Here is a 13,417-nt window from a genome sequence, read left to right on the forward strand (position 1 = left end):
AATAAAGATCACCCTTACCAGTTTGAGTGGGCATCATCCAATTCATTGAGGACCTGAATAGAGCAAAAAGGCAGAAGAAGTGTGAATGTGTTCCCCGTTTGAGTTAGGATGCCCATCTTCTGTCCTATCTTGGTTCTTGAGCCTTTGGAATCGTACTGAATTGCAGCACTGGCTTTGCTGGTTCTCCAGCTTATAGACAGCAGATCGTGGGATTTCTCAGCTTCCATAATATCATGTGAGCCAACTCTTATATATAATAAATTTCTATCTATCTATCTATCTATCTATCTATCTATCTATCTATCTATCTATCTATCTATCTATATCCTGTTTGTTGTGTTTCTCTGGAGAACCCTATTACCCTGCACAGATGCAACTTACTTGGCTGATCCTACCTCTGTCTCATTTTAATTGTGTTTATATGCCCTCAACTTAATTGCAATTAACTGTTTACATATTTGTCTTATGAGTATGTCTTTGAGGGCAAGGTCCAGTTCAAATACATATTTGTAAATCCTGAGCATTGAACCTAGCACATACTAGATGCTTTATAAAGATGGGGGCAGAAAGAAAGGAAAGGAAGAACGAAGGGAGGGGAACATTATGCTGATAGATTGCTCCTGGGACACCTTCTTTTTTTTTTTTTTTTTTTTTTCCAATTTCTTCTTAATTTTTTGAATTTTTTACATTTTATTTCATTTTATTTACATTCAATTAACATATATGTATTATTGGCAAGAAACAACAAATGTTGGAGAAGATGTAGAGAAAGGGGAACCCTCTTACACTGTTGGTGGGAATGCAAGTTGGTACAGCCACTTTGGAAAATAGTATGGGTGTTCCTCAAAAAGTTAAAAACAGAGCTTCCCTATGACCCAGCAATTGCACTACTAGGTATTTACCCCAAAGATACAGATGTAGTGAAAAGAAGGGGCACATGCACCCCAATGTTCATAGCAGCAATGTCCACAATTGCCAAACTGTGGAAGGAGCCGAGATGCCCTTCAACAGACAAATGGATAAAGAAGATGTGGTCCATATACACAATGGAATATTACTCAGCCATGAGAAAGGATGAATACCCACCATTTGCATTGACATGGATGGAACTGGAGGGAATTATGCTAAGTGAAATAAGTCAAGCAGAGAAAGACAATTATCATATGGTTTCACTTATATGTGGAACATAAGGAATAGCATGGAGGATGTTAGGAGAAGGAAGAGAAAAATGAAGGAGGGGAAATCAGAGGGGGAGACAAACCATGAGAGATTAAGAACTCCAGGAAAGAAACTGAGGGTTTCAGAGGGGAGGGGGGTAGGGGATGGGTTACTGGATCACTGGATGGGTATTAAGGAGGGCATGTATTGCAATGAGCACTGGGTGTTATACGCAAACAATGAATCATGGAACTCTACATCAAAAACTAATGAAGTACTATATGGTGACTAACATAATAAAAAATAAAAAAAATAAATTAAAAAAACATATGTACTATTAATTTCAGAGGTAAAGTTCAGTGATTCATCAGTTGTATATAATACCCAGTGCTCATTACATCGTGTGCTCTCCTTAATGCTCATCATGCAGTTACCCCATTCCCCCACCCCACTCCCCTCCAGCAACCCTGTTTGTTTCCTATGGTTAAAAGTCTCTTTTGGTTTGTCTCCCTCTCTGACTTTGTCTTGTTTTATTTTTCCTTCCCTTCCTCCATGATTCTCTGTTTTGTTTCTTAAATTCTACATGTGAGTAAAATCATATGTTAATTGTCTTTCTCTGATTGTCTTATTTCACTTAACATAATACCCTCTAGTTCCACCCACATCGTTGCAAATGGCAAGATTTCACTTTTTTCAAGGCTGAGTAATATCCTACTCTGTGTGTGTGTGTGTGTGTGTGTGTGTGTGTGTATACACACACGACTTCTTTACCCATTCATCTGTTGATGGACATCTGGGCTCTTACCATAGTTTGGCTATTGCGGACGTTGCTGTTATAAATATTGGGGTGCAGGTGCTCCTTTGGATCACTACATTTGTATCTTTTGGGTAAATATACCTAGTAGTGCAATTGCTGGGCCATAGGGCAGCTTTATTTTTAACTTTTTGAGGAACCTCCATATTGTTTTCCAGAGTGGCTGCGCCAGCTTGCATTCCCATCAGCAGTGTAAGAGGGTTCCCCTTTCTTTGCATCCTCAACAACATTCATCATTTCCTGTCTTGTTAATTTTAACCATTTTGACTGGTGTGCGGTGGTATCTCATTGTGGTTTTGATTTGTATTTCCCTGATGCCAAGTGATGTTGAACATTTTTTCAGTGTCTATTGGCCATTTGTCTGTCCTCTTTGGGGAGATGTCTATCCATGTCTTCTGCCCATTTCTTGACTGGATTATTTGTGCTTTGGGTGTTGAGTTTGATACCTTTTTTATAGATTTTGGATACTAAGCCTTTATCTGATAACACATTTGCAAATATTTTCTCCCTTTCTGTCGGTTTTCTTTTGGTTTTGTTGACTGTTTCCTCACCGTGCAAAAGCTTTTTATCTTGAGGAAGTCCCGATAGTTCATTTTTGCTTTTGTTTCTGTTGCGTTTGGAGACATGTCAAGCCAGAAGTTGCTGCAGGTGAGGTCAAAGAGGTTGCTGCCTGTGTTCTCTTCTAGGATTTTGATGGATTCCTGTCTCACGTTTAGGTTTTTCATCCATGTTGAGTTTATTTTTGTGTATGGTGTAAGGAGATGGTTCAGTTTCATTCTTCTGCATGTGGCTGCCTTGGGCATCTTCTGTGCTAAATTGCAGGATTGCTTTTCTAGGTTCTCTAATCTATATAATCTTCTTAGGAGTTTCTAATCTCAAACTTGGTTTCTGATAAATTTTGATGTTCCCTTAACTCTCCTCTCTATGATTTCCCTACCTGGTTAAGTGGGACCTGGTCTCGTCATTGGCATATGGCTAATTCACTTCAGGACCACTAGGAAGTAGAAGCATGAGGTATTGTCAAAGTAATATTCTGCAAAATGGAAATCTCTCTCAAGAAAGCCTAAGTGGTGGGGGTGACTCCTGGGCAGCTCAGTTGGTTAAACATCTGACTCTTGATTTCGGTGCAAGTCATGATCTCAGAGTCATGAGATCAAGCCCCAATCCCGGCGCCCAACTGTGATCGAGATCCGTTCTCTCCACCCCCGCCCCGCTCACACTCTCTCTAAATTAATTAATTAATTAATTATCAAAAGAAAACCTAAGTGGAAGATAAGTAAAATCGAATTCCTCAGAAAAAAGTTCTCTTCTTTTGCATAATTGTTAAGTTTTTCAGCATCTCTTGAAATGAGATATTCCAAAGTGATAAGATTCCATTACATGCTAGAATATTTTGCATAAATAATTAATGTTTCATGTTTCAAAATGATGATACTAAACAGTATCCTCTTTCTTTTCTTTTTGTCCCCCCTCTTTCTTTTCAATTATATAATCAGAACTAACTCCATGCCCTTGTCCAGAATTAATCATCCCTATCCATATTTGATGTTTACACCTTTTAAATATTTATGAGCTGTTATGTTCCTTTATTGTTGTTTACCCACTTTGGGACATTTAGAAGCCTTACATTTCTTCCTCAGCCAAGCACTCCATTCCCTTCATCATTCTCTTGGCTGTTCTTTGGACCACCTCCAATTTGCATACATAATTTCGGTACTGAGGTGCCAAAAATACGTTTGTTTCAACTGGAGTCTTATTGGATTTGCTTTCACTCAAATCATGTACACAAATAAATGTGATCTCCAAGGGATGAAAAACTCAAGGAGGGCTCCAAAGGGAGGCTAGGATATATAGAAATGCTCTTAAAATGCTATAGGAAGATTTTAAGTCACTAGGGAAATGGCATCTCAAAATCAAATGATCGTAGAATGAGCAATGTGTGGAAAATTCTGTTTGTAAGCCCAGGTCTATGATGGTTTTGCACATTTTTGTTTAACTGCTAGTCTGTTGGTTTTTAAGATTTTGATGGGGTTGAGTTCAGTCTTACAGCCATTTCCTAATTTTTAAATTTATTTTTTCTTTCTTGGTAATTTCAGAAGGCAGAGTCCTTTATCAGTAGGAAAACAGTTGCTATTTCATTGCAGAGGGAAGACTGAAGTAAAATGACCATTAAAATATTCAAGACAAAGAGACACTGAAACCCAGGAAACCTTGAGTGATCTTTTTAATAAATGGACACTTCGGATCTTATGTTGTTACTTAAAAGGAGTTTTCAAGTAGCAACATGACACACTGCACAAATAAGATATCCATGAAATTATGTAGCACAACCAAACAAATGACTTACAGTGAAATCCATTGAGAAGAGAAAATTGTGTTTTCTCAACAAAATGCCATTTTTGCCCTAAGGCAATTCATGTTGGGGAAAAATATCATGTATAACATTGACACAAATCATAGGCATCTCCCCTAAACAGCATTTTTTATCGAACTGCACACATGTGCAAATATTTGAGGCCTCAGAGAAGAAACAAACCAATGAAATACATCACTGCTATCACCAACTGAACTGGGGAGGCAGCGGGAGCAAACACATTTCAGAGCCTAGTGATGAAGCAAAGAATTAAGAAGTAAATCAAAGCTTCTGATCAAAGGCTAATTTAGGCTGTCATAAATGATCCTACAGTGGAAGAAAGCCTCATGCACAAAGATCAAAGATTAGTGCCTCTACATAAACCACAATACTCTCTGCAAAGAGGCAAAAGAAAGCAGGAGAAGGAAGGGGAAAGAAGAACTACATTAAAGCATCGTAAGCACCCTGAGCAATATAATCTCCCTTTCTTAGTACAGCATGCACTGCTGCTGAAAACACTGGGGTGCAGGTGCCCCTTCGGATCACTACATTTGTATCTCTGGGGTAAATACCTAGTAGTGCAATTGCTGGGTCATAGCGTAGAGCTCTATTTTCAATTTCTTGAGGAACCTCCTCCCTGTTTTCCGGAGTGGCTGCACCAGCTCGCATTCCCACCAGCAGTGTAAGAGGGTTCCCCTTTCTCCACATCCTCATCAACATCTGTCTTTTCCTGACTTGTTAATTTTAGCCGTTTTGACTGGTGGGCGGTGGTATCTCATTGTGGTTCTAATTTGTATTGGGGAAGTAGACTTTGAAAAGAAACACAGTTCCACTTTTTAGCAACTTTACTTACATTTCTTTAATCCACATTTTAGAAGTTTCTATTATCTTAGATTAAATGTTATGGCACACATTTCTTCTGCTAAAAGGCCTTTAAAGTGTTTCGGTGGGACATTTAATTTCCCATTATGGCTGGTTTCTCAAATCATTCCCTTTGTAATTGTCACATTTTTACAGTCCTATTTAAAATGAATTTAGTTTTCCAACTAAAAATATCAAGCTGAGTTGGAAATTGAAATTCAAGGACTGTAAAATAAAATGGTAAAAAATGAGGCTTCAAGCCAAAGTTTTCAACCATTACATCTAGAAAGACCATTAGGAAAATGTTTTCTTTTTCTCTTATTAAATACATAAGAATACTTATAAACTTATTTTGGTCAAAATAAAATTTTGTAACATATCTGAATCTAGAAAGGGGAAAATGATTTATACCTTGTTAGTTATTTGAATGTGTAAATATTTGGTTTGATTGGGGCATCTTCTTATGCTTCACTTAAATTACAGTTGTATCAGCTTTAAAAGTTTTCTTTTGACGTATTTTGTTAAACATTGAATCTTTTTTTATACTGTCACAAATAGAAGAAAGAATACAGACACATATTTTTTCTATTTGGTATTTTAAAACCTCACTGCTGTGTTTTGCTTGATAAACAGTCTGAGTGCTTTCATGTTTATCTGTATCTTTACCCTTAAGGGATACATATTAAATGCATTAACTAGGTAGCCCAGGTGCTACTATTTCTATATTACAGGTTAGAAAACTGAGATGTTGACCCTCTCAAGGTCAACTGCGTGTTTTTTGAATTGGAATTACATTTCTACCTCCCAACTTTTGGACTAGTACACACTTCACGGTGCCTCACTGATTTTCAAATGTACTCTAGACCCTACTCAACTGAATGGAAGCATGCAAACCCCTACATGAATTAGATCTGGTTAAATTGGTCAATTATTATCTGATTGGTCTCAAGGATTGTAGCATTAAATAGTATTTCATGTTGATTTCCCTTGCTATTTTTTCTTACAATATTTCCCATTTAGTCAGCCTCTGTATGGATATGCTTTTCATTTGTGAGTGCCCAATTATCATGCCTTCATGTTGGATGGAAGACCAATTATCATGGATTAATTAAGGTAATGAAATAATTATACTAATTATGATATAACTATATAGTAACCCCCATTAGTATGGCCTAATTGTCTAGTGGTTATGAGTGTGTGGTTTGGAGATCTGATTTAAGTGGGCTTGAATATGACCTTCAGTATATACTATTTATGTGTGCTCTTGCAAGTTAATCTCCTCAAGCCTTAGTTTTTTCATCAATAAAGAAGAGATGATAGTACTTAGTTTTTTAATAGATGAATTATTTAATTGTATTATATTTTATGCATGGTAAAAGCTCCATAGTTATTATTAACTTTACTTTTATGGCCCTAGCCATAAGGGTGTGTGTGTGTGTGTGTGTGTGTGTGTGTGTGTAAATAAAATTATGAGGCAGTCATGTTCCCACAGCACCATAGTTCTAGAGGTGGGACAGTCAATGTAAATTTGGTCATGACGAGTTCTTCACTGGGGATTTATTAAACTCAAGCTGGAATAACAGTCTGGTCACAACACAGGATGCCTCAAACAAGCAACACAGAAACAACAGTAAAGCAAGACAGTCTTGATGGTGTTTGGGTTCCAGAATCAAGAGGTCTCTGGGGCTAGTTCTGCCTCTGTGTTTCCTCCACTTTTGGTTTGTAGGCCAATAAATTCACTTAATTAAGTTAGTTTGGTTTGGATTTTTGTGACCCACTAATAGAATCCAATAATACAGTATCCTAAGAAACATTTCTTTATCCTTCAGTTAAGATTTATTACTCCCAACAGTGTCTTATTACTTATTTATTTACATGCTTTTTTTCCCCCTTCCCATTACTAAAATGTAAGCTCTATTTGGATAAGAACTTGGAATACTTTCCCTCAGGCATTAGAAAATCCCTACCACCTAGTAGGCACTCAGTAAATATTGGGTGAGTGAATGGATGAAGGGAGAAAGGAAGGAATAGTTTAAAAAAAAAAAAAAAAAAAAAAGCTCTCTGATTAAAGGATATGCATCCATATCCTTTCCTGAATAGATTAGGTAAAGATGCAAATTTAGCATTTATTGAGAGCTTTACATTGAGCCAATGTAAAGCTTTACATTGAGCCAATCTAACACGATATTGTTAGATATTGTACATCTTTTAAGATTGTTAGTATCATCCCCATTTTACAAATGAGAAAATGGAGGGACAGTGAGATAAAGTTGCAGTAGTGGGTTCTGTAATGCCCTGTCCCGATCAGCCTTTGAGAACCAGTTACTCCCCATCCTTCTTGGAGTGCTGCCAGCAATCAGCCCCCACATGTCACCTCCCAACCCATTAGGTTGCCACCGCTGAAGAGAGTGCTCCCTTGCTCAAGGTCATGTGTCCTTTCCAGGGCAGCCCTCATCTAAGGCCTGTTGTGGAGGGATAAAGGCCCAACTCAGGACAGCTCTAAGGATCATGCCCACCCCAGAACTCCCTGTAAGGTAGGCTGAGGCTCCTCTTGACTCTGTACTACAGCTCCGCTTCTCCTTTTGTCCAGTTCACCTTCCTCCCTATCCCTTCCCCAAGCTTTGATCTCCAATCCCTCATTCATAGACCAGGGTCTGCTTCTCAGAAAACCAGCGTGCTGTGCTGACTTGTGAAGATTCCTTGCCCCAGCTCGCGAGGAGGCCTCTGTGAGGAGGTAAAGTGGCCTGAGAGCTGTCAGAGCTGGGAGAAGTTGAGCTCTGCAGTCTGAGTGGAGAAAGGGCTAGGCCTTCTCTAGGGTCTTGAAGATAACAACTGTAGCTGGAACACAGGGAGCTGGAAGGAAAGAGGCTTGAGAAGGTGGTGGGTAGCAGACAATGCAGGGCTACGTAAACCATGCAAAGAAATTAGACTTGTATTTTTAATTGTTTCTGCCCTTCTTTCTGCTCATGCAGCAGGATCTGCCTACTGCTGTCTCTAGCTACATGGGTCTGCCCTTTGAGGCCCATTTCTGCCCTATGAAATTTTACTAGCATTTATTTTTTCCTTTCAGAATGCTATTCATAGACCCTTTCATTCTTAGCCTTCTCAGTGGTTTCCTACTATAATTACGGTCTCAAAAAGCAGTTGTTTTCTGGGAAAAAGGATGTTTTGAGTAATTTGTTGTGACTTAGTTAATTGTGTATAGTTTAAAAAATTCTTTCTTTATCCACTGATAAGACTAGAGTTCCGGTTGTTATGATTCAAAGGCAACATGGACGATTTCCTAGAGTTTCGTGGGATTATGAAAACATTTTCAGACATTTTCGGTGATCATGGTTTATACCACATGGATTTACATTGTGGGGCCATTCAAATGACCCTTGGAATTCAGTAACTTCTAGGTCACAGAGAAGCACAGATGAGCACCATACCTAATTTTTGTCTTTGGTAACTGATGGGGTGTGTGTGTGTGTGTGTGTAGACGCGCACACACACATACACACCCCAAACTATCTTGGTATCCTGTCTGGAAGAAGTCTGAATGCTAAGCATTTTCATTTATTTAGGGCAAATACAAAGTGTGGCAGACACAACGTAGTATCTGCAGTCTGGAAGATGCAGAGATAAATGAAACATACATGAGCCTCAGGCCTTATTTTTCTGCATGATTTTCCCCCAGTGTCTCTTGACAACTTAGAACAATAGTTCTCACCTTTGACTGCCTGTAATAATTACCTGTGGCACTTTTTAGATCTAAGGTTCTCTGGAAGATCTTCTAAAACCGTAGCTGGAGCCCAGATAGCTATTTTGTGGTGGTGGGGATGGTGGTGGTGGTTGCTTTTTGCAGCTTACACCTGTGATTCTTTTGGACTGCCAGGGCTGAGAAACATTAGTCTGTTCTCATGTCTAAAAAGAAGGTGTCTGTGGATCAAGGATATGTCTTCCTTTGTCTACTGACACACTCACAACTTTCAAAGTTCCTAAGATTCGTGTTCTCATTTCCAAAAGAACAGTGAATTATCTAGAATTATATAGCAACCATTCATCAATAATGCTTTTGCCTCATTGCTTTTTTTGGGCTGCTGCTTAGAAGTAAAGACATCAAACAAAGTAAGAGGGTTCCAAACCTCTGTATGTGTCTGTGTGTGCATGATGGAGAGAACACACAAAAGAGAAGCAGTATTCATGAGTGCAATTTAAAAATGCAGTAGAACTCCGATAGGTATTCTCTATCCTAGTTGTTTATTAAACTTCCAAATCATTGTATATCACCACCGGAGCATGTAATTCCACCCATGGCACAGCAAAGCAGAGCTGCTCCTTTTGAGTGATGTACAGTTGTTGCACAACTGTGAGGGGTAACTTCACACAGAATTGCAACGAATGGTACTCCCTCGAGCTGTGCAGAGCAGCACTCTTGCTTTGGATATAGAGAAGAAGGCCTCAGGGCAGTGTTTTCAACCAAGGGTGATTTTGTCCTTCAGGGGACATTTAGTAATATCTAGAGAACATTTTTGGTTGTCACAACTGGGGTGTGTGGTGGGACTGTTGCTAGTGATATCTAGTGATTAGAGTCCTGTTTTTTGTGTGCAGGACAGCCTCCTACAAAAAAAGGAAGTACCTTCCCAAAATGTCCATCATGCTGGGTTGAGAAACCCTGGCTTATTTGTACTAGCTCTCTTGCCCCCATGAACCCATGTAAATATGGAGGTAAGGGCAGGAACCTTGTCTGTGTTTTTGGTTTTGTGTTTCCAGTATCTAGAAGAGTACATGGTACACAGTCATTGCTGAGTGTATTTTTTGGATGACTGAAGGAGTGAACTGTTTTAGCTGGGCAACCTTGTATTGCCGCCCTGGAATCTAGGTGAATGGGAACTGCATTAGGAGGCAGAACTGAGTGCTGCCTATCTCTGTGGTTGTCCTTATATGGAAATTCCAGTTCAAGGGGGGCCTAATATGTAGGTGACTAAAGATGTCTCTGTGGATTTTCCGTGGTGCCTGCCATTCTCTAGTTCATTTTTCCTTGAAGTTTTGCCCACCTGGGTAACTTCAGTGCCTCAAGGCTTCATGTCACTCCTAACATGGGTACATTAGCTTTGATCAGTTCAGTATATCCCAAATGATGGGATAGATACTACCGATGGGATATAAGGTGATCAGAGGCAATCTAAGATTAAATATAATTAAATAATAGACTCAATGTAAAGCAGACATTTGTTTCCTTTAAATTTTTTTCTGGTACTTCAGATTAAGTCAAAGGCTAGTTTTGTGATGGCATGATTTTATACATTTTTAACACTTTCCTCCATCTCTTTTTCATAAAGAGAGTCCAGACTTCAAAATCCAGGAGTCCGCTGGTCACAATGTCTCTCTAGAACTTAATTGGTTAGGTTTCATTGAGTTTATTTTCATGTAAAACAATGCCGATTTCCCATTTATAGTTGCGAGAGAACACATTAAGATATTTTAATTTAAATAAGAGAGTCAATTAAAAATACCTACAAGTAATGCATGCTTATGAAACACATCATGAATGTATATCATTTGAAGGGATTGAAAAGCATTGAAGTTGTTGATTTCATTAATTCTGATATCTCATCTTGGAAAAGATAGACTCTTGGGGAGCACCTGCCTGGGTGGCTCTTAAAGAGGCAGCTTGTTCTGGGGACGTGTGGACAGATTGGTGGGGGCCACTTGGGAGATGACTAGGGATGCTAGAAGGGGGCAGCCCCCCAGGAAGGAGCAAGCGCTGAAAGGACACGTAGGACCCTTGGAAAGTCCACCTACCTCTGATCATAGCATTCCCTTCTTCCCACGTGGCTGACTGTCCAGGCAGCACCAGCGTCACTTCTGGTTTGAGATGCCCGGGGAGTGAGAGGGAGTATTGTTTCATGGGGTCAATCAGTCATGCTATTATGAGTCATGGAACAGGAATCGTGCGTCACAGGTTCTCTTAGCAGACCCCCGTGGTCCTTTAATGCCACCGTGCATTTGGGTCTTGAAGACCTTTGCACCACCCAGTGTGTGGTCACCAACCTCTACTTCCTCTTCTCTCATACGGGGTCTTCCTCCTGAGGCTTTCGAGTCCATGTTCATATAATTGCAAACCTGGGGTTAGGAATTTGCATCTGTTTCTCTCACTTCTGCCTTGTGGGACCACAGACAACAAAATCTCATCCTTTCCCTATATCCTTCCGATGTTTGAAGAGAGGTTTTATGTCTCACTAACGTCATCTGGTTTCCAGGAAGACAGAAACAACCCTAACTCTTTCACCTTTTCTTTCCATGATATGGTGCTAATCCCTCCTCCCATCTTGGGAGCTTGCCTCTGAATAAGCTCACTTGGTCTGAGTCAGTTTTAAATCCAAGCACTTAGACCTGAATACAACTTATGAGGAGTTTCCTGAGTGGAATAAAATAAAGTGTAACAATCACATCCTGTATTCTAGGTACCATACTTCTTTCACCTAGGATCACCAACTTTTTGGCAATTTCATCACATTGTTTATTAACAGACTCTTTCTTTTTCACACTACAGTGATGCCAAGCCTTCTTTATTTTAAACTTTGGGCAACAGCTTTCTAATAAAAATATGTGTGATCTGTGTTGTGTGTGTGGTGAGGGGGCAGGTGAGGGGGCGGGGGTAGGAATTGCAGGGACATATGAGTGAACTGCTAAGTACCAAGAAAAGTGGGAAATTTGAGAACATGAAATATCTGACACTAGGTTCGAGCTTGGCACAGATAGTATTTTTCCTTAGCCTGTTTCAAGGGAGTATTTCTCCAGGTTTGGTCTCTGAGTCACTTGGATCAGCAGGATCTAGTCTGAGAGGCCCCCTCATTCTCCTTTGCTTGCCGTTGCTCCATCCTTGGTATCTATCCCTAGCTCTTGTCACTCCCTACATTTTATGTATCTTTATTTACGGGTTAAAACAATTTATAAAAGCAGGGACTTTGTTTTTTTCACCACTCTATCCATAATACGTAGCACACAGTGTAATATTTGTCACAATGGGTTTGTAAAAATGAATAACTGAATAAATAAGTAAAAGAATGATTTGGGGGGCGCCTGGGTGGCACAGCGGTTAAGCGTCTGCCTTCGGCTCAGGGCGTGATCCCGGCGTTATGGGATCAAGCCCCACATCAGGCTCTTTCGCTATGAGCCTGCTTCTTCCTCTCCCACTCCCCCTGCTTGTGTTCCCTCTCTCGCTGGCTGTCTCTATCTCTGTCGAATAAATAAATAAAATCTTTAAAAAAAAAAAAAAAAACTTAAAAAAAAAAAAGAATGATTTGGCAGGTTAATTACATATGCAGATTCTTGGAACCCCCAGTGTACCTGCTGAATTAGAATTTCTGACAATGGGGCCCAGTGCTGTAGGGACCCGTCTGTATTCTAAAATTTTAGCACGGCTGTTTTTGCATAAGTGCGCACAATGCTCGGTACACCAAAACCAAAACCAAAGTATAGGGAGCACATTTTTAAAATACTGAAAAATGGCCATCTACCTTTACATTCTTAGAAGAAGACATGTCTGTATCAAGACATTAGTATATGATCTTTTAGATCTTAAATTTTAAGGCATTTGCACATTACTGACCACTTGAGGATCACTACCTCCCAAATCATACCATTTGCTATAATGTAGGTTTGCTATTTAAAGAGATGGAAGGAACTTAGTAAAATCCTGTTTTTGACTATGATGCCACCATAGCTTGAGCGTTCACTCCTACTTCCTAAATCCCATTCCATTGCTAGTGTGACAGCAAAAATCTGTACATACATGAGTACCAGCAGACTACTGTAGCTTACCAAACAAGTCCCGGGTAGATCATTTTAGAAAGTCACCTCACTGACAGCTGGGCTGTCGTTTGTGAAACTTGTTCAAAATGCTGATCTCAAAAATTCAATGCATAGTGGGAAGAAAAAAATCTGCATAAAGCCTTTCCATGGAAGAAGAAATTCTTATTTTCCATAAACTTCATTACTAATAAAATAAGGGAGAAGAGCAATAAGAAACAAATAAGATTAGGAAAGCCAAAATGGTTTTTAAATTAAGTTATTCTTCTCAGACTTTTCTATGAGACATTGGCGGCTCTGCAACCACTTAGTTTATTGGAAATCAGCCTGGTTTTTGAGTTCGAGACAGTTTGAGAAGCCTTTCTGTCTGCCCCATTTTTTACTTATTGAATTACTTATCCTTGATTTGTTTTTCGGAAGTAAATGAGAATAAT

The 13,417-nt window shown here is 39.4% G+C and overlaps 1 protein-coding gene across 8 annotated transcripts in view; it reads left to right on the top strand.

The window, feature by feature from the left end:
- CHL1 (cell adhesion molecule L1 like) overlaps positions 1 to 13,417 on the top strand; it is a 205,802-nt gene that overhangs the window by 52,001 nt on the left and 140,384 nt on the right. Inside the window, exons 3-4 of one of the 8 annotated variants that reach the window (XM_057311886.1) lie at positions 6,207 to 6,299; positions 7,630 to 7,720. The exons of 6 other annotated variants lie outside the window; for them this stretch is intronic. The gene's annotated coding sequence lies outside the window, so the exon portion shown is untranslated. The remainder of the gene's footprint in view (positions 1 to 6,206; positions 6,300 to 7,629; positions 7,721 to 13,417) is intronic. One more of the 8 variants, XM_057311884.1, reaches the window with a different exon arrangement.

The sequence above is a fragment of the Ursus arctos genome, unplaced genomic scaffold, assembly GCF_023065955.2.
Source record: "Ursus arctos isolate Adak ecotype North America unplaced genomic scaffold, UrsArc2.0 scaffold_14, whole genome shotgun sequence".
Lineage (NCBI taxonomy): Eukaryota > Metazoa > Chordata > Mammalia > Carnivora > Ursidae > Ursus > Ursus arctos.